Genomic DNA, 7,600 nt, shown 5'->3' with positions numbered 1-7,600 from the left:
AGCTTTTCACCCTGACACTGTAGCACAAGGAACCTTGGTCTCATTATACATGGGGCTCCTTAGACTCCTTCCCAGGGGCACTTTCCTCTGAACTAATTTACAGTACATCAACCTAAAATACCCCCCATTATGGGTGCTATATACTCCAGCGTAACTGTAGCCCCCAACACCTCTTTCCCTTTTTGTGTCAAGTCAAATTCCACCAAGGGTCTATACTTAGGAGAAATACCCCCTCATCTGTGCAAATCCATAATTCATGTCTACTCAAATGAACGAACATGGAACCTTGAGGTGGCAGCTACGGCATTAAATCCTGAGCCCAAGAAAACCCTTGAATAGGAGGCCCTACTTTCTGCAACAATCCCGACTATTTCCTTACTGCTAAGTTAGATGAGGTGGGCAGCTGTTTTCTGAAAACAGTCCTTAATTAACTGCCAAGATAAAACTCAATTCTGCCAAAACAGGTCAAACTCCAGGTTCTTCTTAAAAACTACTACTCAGCAGGAGGAATGCTGCAAGTTAGATGAAAGAATAACTAGCCTTTCATCATGATGTCTTGGCAGAATAAAGTGCCTGTCAGCATTCTGTTTCTTGAGCTCCCTATGGCACCAGCACACGCTCGTTCACCCATAACTGCCATTCAAATGAGTCTGTCCAAAATACATCTTCATGCCTGTGAGGCAGATAAAGGCAAAAATACCTGTGGAGCGACCCCAGACCTGGATGGACACCAAGCAGGCTGTATTACATCAATCTGCAGGCATCTCGCCACCCTATACTCTGATGTCACTCTTTTTTTTTTTAAGAAATAGAAAACAATTTTATTAAATGTTAACACAGTTTATTAGCTAATCAACATCAACATGCAAAAATAAGCACTGAATACAAGCCTCTACAATTCGATTTTGTATAAACTACAATGGTTCATCTGTTTGGAAAAGTCATCAGTAGTTATTTCAACTCAACTCTTTGTTTCTGTAATGAATAGTATTTAGACTCTAATCTTATGGAACCATCCAGCAAGGCCTCTGCAGAAGCCCTGTCCAGTAGGTTTCCAGGTGAAAATATTCTCAAAGCCAGAAATAAGGTGGTGCCGACAACACAACACTGAACCCTATGCACAGACTGATGCAGCAGACGGACTTGCTGCTGGTCAGACCGGGCCCAAGGCCAGCGATGCATGCGGGCACGTGCCACAAGTCAAGTTCAGTGTGACGTGGTGCTCCCAGTCCAGGCCACCATCGGTCTGGTGAGGGACCAACTCTTGTCCCCGAGTCTCATGATCAGCAAAAAGGAGGGAAACTCAAGAAACAATTGATTTTTATTTTTGAAATGTTCTACAAGTTTCCCTCAGTGTTTAAGTCAGTCTTTAAATAAAAGTTTCCTTGGAAGCGTGAAAGTACTGTTCAGAAGTATCAAATGGTTGACTTAAATTATAAAATCTTGCCAATCAAAATCTGCTTTCAAGTACAAACTTACTAAATCATGTTTCCTCTCATCCTAGGAGCATTTATTGTTGCTCACTGATCTTTGGTCACAAGAACAGTAATGCCACGGCAGGTGGGTGCTGGGAGGGCGGCCGGCCTGGGGCTGCCACGGCATGCTTGGTGACCTGGCCTAGACAATGTACACTTTCTCAGCCTGGGAGAAGCAGGAGACTTCTTTGGTTCTTGGGCAAACAACCTTATCATCTTGGCAGACAGAAAGCAGGGAATTGTAGCCGCAGATGTATCCATTGGGCAGCATCATGGGTGGGTTGTTCTCATTCATTACGTCGTCTGAGATCTTGCAGACGAGGTGGGAGTTGGTGCAGTGGGATATGGGCAGGGGCTGCGCCAGCTTGTTCAGTGACTGGCTGCATGTGGGGCAGTCGGGGCTCCTGGAGCTGCCATCCCCTTTGTAACACTGTGATGTCTTGAACACCAAGAGGCCAGCCTGCAATGTCAGGGTGAAGACAAGCTGTTTCCAGCTAGTGCAGCTGGTAGTTGTCACAGCAGAACTGCTGAATCAGCATCAGCCACCCAGCCGGGTCCAGAAGGTCCTTCGTCTTGTGTAGCCAGGACTTGCTGTCATGGCACCATGTCAGGCAGTTTGCCATCCCCAGCCTCTCTGGGGACTCTTCCGCCTCCTTGGCCGTCAGGAACATCTCAGTGCTCACCAGGTCCTCGATGCCACTCTGCCATGCCAGCTTCGCTACTGTGCTGTGGTAGCCACAGTGCAGCAGGTGTTCCACCATCATGTGGTCCCTGTGTTTCTGCTTCCACAGGCTGGCAGTTGTCGGCTTTTCGCTGCTATGCCCTTTGAGCATCTCAAGCCTGTGCGTGCACAGCTTGGCGCTCTCGTCCTCGGCCTGGATGGACTCCATGGCCTTGCTCTCAAGGACACTGAGCTTCTCTACCACACCGTCCAGCAGGCTGACCATAAAGTCCATGGCGGGGGAGCTGCTCAAGGTCTTCTTGAGCTCAGCCACCATCATGGGGACATGGCTCATGTCCCAGTGATGCTTTTCTGAGCAGCCTGAAAGCACTTACTCAGGGTCTCGTAGGGCACCTTGAGGGTCAGCTACTCCTGCACCTTGAGGGTCATGGAGACCTGTACCACCATTTTGAACTGGCCCAAATGTTGGGGAGAAGCTGCCAGGCGTGGGGCATGCTGGGCAGTGATGTCCGGCCAAGGGGCAGGCCATGGTGGGCGCAGCAGGACTGGTGCATCTGGCCAGTGGCCTTTGGTGTCCCTCTTAAGACTGAGGAGGGCTTGTTCTTCGTCTGCGGAAATAATACTTACCTAATTCTACCAAGCAATTGGACTGGCTCTTGCTCCCTAGCCTATGCTAGCCAAGAACTCTCCTCATTGCAAGACTCTCATCCAGTTCCCCTTCAGTCCTTTACTGTGTTTTCCTGACCAAAACGTGCATTTCCCCTCCTGATCCCTCTTCTACTGGGAGTAGGCATGGGAGGACTTTTTACCAACCATCGATTCCACCACAATCTTTCCCTAGAACTCACACGTAGTGTAGAATCCACTGCCCAGACTCGAGGCCTCCTCCAGACCCAGAGTCCCTAGCGACAGTGGTGATCCAAACACTCACTGCAGCCCGAGGGGAAACTTGCCTCTTTTCACCTTCGAAAGGTGAAAGTACTGTTCAGAAGTATCAAATAGTTGACTTAAATTACTTAAGTGCTGCTTCTATGTCTACCAGCAGGTGAAAGTCCAGAAAACCTGTGAGTTCTTTGGAAACAAGTCCAATGAATTAAAGGCAATGCTGGAAGTAACTGGAATCCTTTTTCGCCTCTGCCTAATCTAATGACTTGGATCCTCCCTTTCCTAGGTCCTTTAATTCCTTGTCTTTTCATCTTGATGTTTGGCCCATGTGTATTTAACCTGCTTGTTAAATTTGTCTCCAACAGACTGCAAGCATTTCACACTAAACTCGTGCTCCCCCCTGAATATCAAGCTATTCCAGAACAGAACCAGCCTCCCCCAGCCCTAACTAGAATAGAGAAAGAGTTTTACACCCCCACGGGCAGGGACTACAGCACATGAAACACAGGAAGAAGCTCCAGAAGACTGACCTTCACCCCGAGCCTCCCCTTAAGATTAAGGGTGTCTGCCCAGGGGAGTGAATCTCCCTGGCAACGTGGAATATGACTCCCGGGGAGGAATGTAGACCTGGCATCGTGGGATGGAGAACATCTTCTTGACCAAAAGGGGGATGTGAAAGGAAATGAAATAAGCTTCAGTGGCAGAGAGATTCCAAAAGGAGCCGAGAGGTCACTCTGGTGGGCACTCTTACGCACACTTTAGACAACCCTTTTTAGGTTCTAAAGAATTGGGGTAGCTGGTGGTGGATACCTGAAACTATCAACCTACAACCCAGAACCCATGAATCTCGAAGACAATTGTATAAAAATGTAGCTTATGAGGGGTGACAGTGGGATTGGGAAAGCCATAAGGACCACACTCCACTTTGTCTAGTTTATGGATGGATGAGTAGAAAAATAGGGGAAGGAAACAGACAGACAAGTTACCCAGTGTTCTTTTTTACTTCAATTGCTCTTTTTCACTTTAATTATTATTCTTGTTATTTGTGTGTGTGGTAATGAAGGTGTCAGGGATTGATTTAGGTGATGAATGTACAACTATGTAATGGTACTGTGAACAATCGAATGTACGATTTGTTTTGTACGGCTGCGTGGTATGTGAATATATCTCAATAAAATGAAGATAAAAAAAAAAGATTAAGGGTGTCTAACTCTTTCAGGGTGGAGTTGAGGCAGGATAGAATAGGGCATTTAGGCTGCGGTCCCTGGTCTCCCGCCAGCTCCAAAGGAGCTAATACACAGCTACTAATTCCCAGGAGCAAAAATTTCCCCTAAAGCCCCCAAACCATAAAACTTGCAAACCAAGAGGCTGAAGGAACTCTTAGTACATATCAAAAGACCTACAAACACTGAAGAGCATCTCTTCCAGAAACAATGCAAACAATATAAGCACCCAGTGTTCCAAGTTTATCTTGTCTGGGAACAATGCAAATGATGAAAGCACCAGGTGTTCAAAGGTTACTACTGCCAGCAAAGACCTCACTATAAAACAAATTAAACCCCTGCCTGGCAGGCATCTCTCTCTCGAGCATACCCATGCTAATTTCTCTAGCACGTACTATCCTTTCAATAAACGCCACTACTTACTACTGGCCTTTCTTGTCCTTAAATTCTTTCTCATGCCAAGACCCCAAGCCTGGAGCATAGCTCCGCTCTGGTGTCAGCAGAGCTCTGGTTACAACACCACTAAATTGTATATTTGAATGTGATCAAAAGAGAAAATTTTAGGTTGTATATTTATTACCAGAATACAAATTTTAAAAAAACCATGGAACTGGACCACAGAAAGAGTGAGCCCTAATGTAAAGCATGGACTACAGCACAATAATAATAATATTGTTTCTTCAATTGTAACAAAGTTACTACACTAAAGCAAAGTGTTAATAATACAGAAAACTGTGTTTGAGATGAGGGTGGTATATGGGAACTCTATACTTTCTGCATGATTTTGCTGTAAACCTACAACTTCTCTAATAACAAAAAAAGTATAAAGTATTTTTCCTGACAATCAATGCAATTGCAGTATTGTAGCCTAATTGACCCTGAGTTATGGCAAAACCCAGTTTTATGATGAAATGTGATTCATAACCCAGCAGCACCAGCAGCACCTGGGAGCTTGTCAGAAATGCAGAATCTCGGGCTTCATCTTGGATCTACTTACTGAATCAGGCTCTGCACCTTCACAAAATCTTCAGGTGATTCTCATGCACATTAAAATGTGGGAAACACTCTCTAGAAGGCTTGACAAATTATTTTTATAATCAAGGCTCTTTAACCTGGCCACGGGGAAAATATGGAATTAATAAATTCTAACCCTTAGTCCTCAAGTAAAGTACGATAGGGCTACAGTTTATCCTCACAGGAGATAAACCATGTTTTGCACAAGGGAAGAAAACATTTAATTTTTGCAGATTTGCTTTAAGAACCCTCTCCATGTCTAAAAAATATTCTTGCTTTCTATTCAATACCTCTGTTAGTGAAATCCAGTTCTTAATACCTCCAGTGAGGTAAGAAAGTAGTGACTGGACACCACTCTGACCAACATTTTCTGCCCTGGGCAGAAAGTTAAGACACCTTTCCCGTTTTAAGTTGTCATCTGGTCATTCCCTGGCTCTGGGTGCAGGTCATGCTCCTTTAAGCCTCTCCTTCAACTTAGGGAAATTCAAAACAGCTGAGAAAATCTGGAGGAAATTCACCAAAAAAGGGCAGAACCCAATACAGGTAAAATTTAGATAATGCTTAGCATTGTCTTCAATGGAGAATAAAAGGGAAGAAGAAAATCCCTTTTGTCTTTGGTTCTTGTTTCGGTTTGCTAAGGCTGCCAGAATGCTGGTTGGCTTTTAACAGTGGGGATTTATTAAGTTACGTTACAACTCTTAAGGCTGTGAAGATGTCCAAATTAAGGCATCAACAAGAGGTTACCTTCTCTGAGGAAAGGCTGCTGACATCTGGGTTCCTCTGTCACATGGGAAGGCACATGGCAACATCTGCTGATCCTTCTCTCCTGGGTTCTGGTTCTGGGCCTTCCTGCTTCTCCCAGGGCACTGTCTTAGCTTCTCTGAGCTCTCTGAGTTTATTCTGTCTTTTATCCTCTCACAGAGGACTCCAGCAAGGGGATTAAGACCCACCTTGAATGGGTGGGTCACATCTCCATGGAAGCAACCTAATCAAAAGGTCCCACCCACAATAGGTCTGCCCCCACAAGACTGGATTAAAAGAACATAGTCTTTTCTGGGGTACATAACAGACCCAAACCACCCAGGTTCTTAAAACTTTGGTCATTCTGTTTTCTAAACAAAGAAAGGCTTTACCTGAGGTGGGAGACCTCCTGATTTTGGCAAGGAGACATTTAGAGACCCAGAAAAGTAGGAACTAGCTGGGAAAATTCACAATCATGCAAAGGAAAGAAAGCAGCAGCTTCAAGAGGCCCTGGGTGAGCAGCAATGGAAGTGCCACCAGGTAGATGAAGGCAAAGAGGAGGCCCTTGGGTTTTGCTGGGAGGAAGCAACAGGAAGTCTTCAAAAAAGCATCCTAGTCGGGGGCATTCTAGTAAGAAAGCTAGAATGCAAGGTAGTTAGAAGAGATTTGGTGGATCTGTAGGACCAAGGAAAAAGAATGTGGTACTTAGGAGGGAAGCAGAAATCCAAGACGTCTTTGTTTTAAGGTGCTGTCCAAAATGGTGGCCCCTAGCTACAGGGGACTACTGAGTCCTTGAAATGTGGCTTGTGCAACAGGTTGAAAAGATAGTATTTTGGATATATTGAGTTAAGTAAAATATATTATTATAATTAATTTACCTGTTGATTTTTTTAATGTGGCTGCTAGAAAATTTAAAATGTCATATGTGGCTCACATGATATTTCCACTGGACAGGGATGAAGTAATGTTCATTCCCTGAACATTTGTAGACTATCCCTGTCACTTGTGAGGCACTGAGCATGGCACTGAGGACATAAAGCTGAAAAAGACAGAGAGTTGGCTCTCACGGGGGCTTCGTTCTTTTCAGGAGACGAGTGACTAGTACCTTGCAGGATTTGCGGGATGAGTGCCAAGGAGCTGTGCCTTGGATTACGTGAGCATAGGAGAGCAGGAGCCAAGTCCACAGGCAGGGATGCTTCCTAAGCTCGAAAGACAACAGCTGTTAACTGCATCAAGAAGTGGAGGAAGAGCATTCCAAGTCAGAGAGAAGAGCTTGAACACAGCCTGCCTGACTCTGGCTGGGTTCCTCTTTAGGAAATTTTCCGAAAGCTTAGTAATTTAAGAAGTAATTAAGGCAGGTCTGATCAGAGATAGTCCAATATGTTCCTTCCATTCTGCCTTCATTTTAGGGTAAGCATGAAAGGGGGGAAAAATTAGAGGAATATGGTTATTATCAAGCACAAGAAATAGGCAATGTTAAATTGCTCTTGGCAGGAAATAATTTTATAAGCCAAATCCTAAAAAAATATAATAAAATGCAGGTAACAACTGCGTTATGCAACCTGCACTTCGGGAGGGTG

The 7,600-nt window shown here is 44.9% G+C and overlaps 1 pseudogene; it reads right to left on the bottom strand.

Annotated features, from left to right (window-relative positions):
- Positions 1–716: 716 nt before the first annotated feature.
- On the bottom strand, positions 717–2,589 carry LOC119510631 (annotated as a pseudogene).
- Between the last annotated feature and the right edge of the window lie 5,011 nt (positions 2,590–7,600).

This window comes from Choloepus didactylus, chromosome 15, assembly GCF_015220235.1.
Source record: "Choloepus didactylus isolate mChoDid1 chromosome 15, mChoDid1.pri, whole genome shotgun sequence".
Taxonomy (NCBI): Eukaryota; Metazoa; Chordata; class Mammalia; order Pilosa; family Megalonychidae; genus Choloepus; species Choloepus didactylus.
The sequence above is the reverse complement of the archived record's forward strand: the minus strand, read 5'-3'. Positions and strand labels throughout refer to the sequence as shown.